We start from the raw sequence: 1,612 nt of genomic DNA on the forward strand, positions 1-1,612 counted from the left end.
CCCCTCCCCCTTGCCCCGCCCCGCCCAGCGGCCAGCTTCTGCCCAGGCCTGCGAGGTCGCGATCCCCACGAATCGCAGACTCCCGCGACTTCGCGAAGGAGCGACAACGCACGTCCCACACTCAGGGCTGTCTTCAGCTTCCACAGTTGCATACGAAACCCAGCGTGGTTCATGTTTTCATGATAAACTAGAGGGAGACACGACGGGCAGCTTCCAGCGGGCTGATGGAGCTCGCGCACACGCAGGCCCGGGCGGGCGGACTCGGAGGGAAAGACTCGGTGCCCAGCGAGAGGGGGCCCCGCGGCGGGCAGGGCTCGGGCGCCGAGACGTCGCAGACAGGGGCCGGCTGGGAAGCTGTGGCCGCCGCAGTCTGTCACCCAAAGGCGCACCGGCGGGCTCACACCCACGGGACCCCGCCCGCGCGGCCCTAGGCACTCTCCATTGCGCACGCGCAGCTGCAGGCGCCTGGGCGACCGCTGTAACTTTCTTCACAGATCTCCCTGGGACGCAATTACCTTAACTGGGGTGAAGGACACTTCTTATTTAGTGCTTTAGAAAAAGAGTACAGGGTTTAGTGGCTGTAGCAAAAAGCGTAAGGCTTGCGCCCAACGTGGGGCTCGAACCCACGACCCTGGGATTAAGAGTCCCATGCTCTACCGACTGAGCTAGCCGGGCAGCCGCTAAACTCTGCTCCCTGTGGCCCTTTAGAGGCTTACAAATCGCTGGGTTTCCTTTCCTGTATACCACAGCGGCAAAACTAAGGCGCCGCGGACTTTGCAGAATCATTAGTAAGGCCACCTTAATGCATTTATTGTTCGGTGGTTCTCGCCTCACAGTTTCTATTTTAACGTCAGGGGAGGCTGTGCTCGCAGCCCGTCCTCTGCCTGCTCCTCGGTGGGGCGGTGCCGGACTCTAAGGCTCTGAATGCCAAGGCTAAAACGTTACCTGAGGATAGGAGCGCCTGGGGAGCGTCCTGAGATGCCAGGTACCCGCACGGCGGGTGCTGGCCCTGTCCTCCCCGTGCAGGACGCGGGCGTCCGAAAATATCAGGCGCCTCACCTGCAAACCAGCACACAGGGACGGAGACATTCTAGGCAGTGACAATTTTCGCTTGCATTTGTAAACCGATTTGTTATTATTTTATAAATTGGTGCAGTGGAACTGAGAAGTGAATTAACTAGTGTTTGCACATTAAAAGCATTATCTCAATAATTGGTAAAAATAACAATATTATTGAAAATGTCATTTATGATTTATTAAAATCATTAAGCACCTATTATATACAAGGTATTCTTAGGTTTTTTTTTTTTAGGTATTCTATAGATGGATTATATTCTGATAGCATATAGCATATCAAAAACATATACTAAAAAAGCATATCACCCTATAAGAAAGATGAGTAGCTGGGTGTAAAGGTGCACCCATGTAATCCCAGTACTCTGGAGGGCTGAGGCAGGAGAATTGCCTCAAGTTTGAGGCTAGCCTGGTCTATACAGTAAATTCAAGGTCAGCCTACACTATATAGTGAGATCCTGTGTCAAAAACCAAAAAAGATGTGTAATATATATATATATATATATATATATCTCCAAATGTAACTTGGAGTAATATA

The 1,612-nt window shown here is 51.9% G+C and overlaps 1 non-coding gene across 1 annotated transcript; it reads right to left on the bottom strand.

Annotated features, from left to right (window-relative positions):
* Nucleotides 1–602: 602 nt before the first annotated feature.
* Nucleotides 603–675, bottom strand: Trnak-cuu. Its single transcript has one exon. It is a non-coding gene; the product is annotated as a tRNA-Lys (tRNA).
* Between the last annotated feature and the right edge of the window lie 937 nt (nucleotides 676–1,612).

This window comes from Octodon degus, unplaced genomic scaffold (assembly GCF_000260255.1).
Source record: "Octodon degus isolate 3935 unplaced genomic scaffold, OctDeg1.0 scaffold00007, whole genome shotgun sequence".
NCBI lineage: Eukaryota > Metazoa > Chordata > Mammalia > Rodentia > Octodontidae > Octodon > Octodon degus.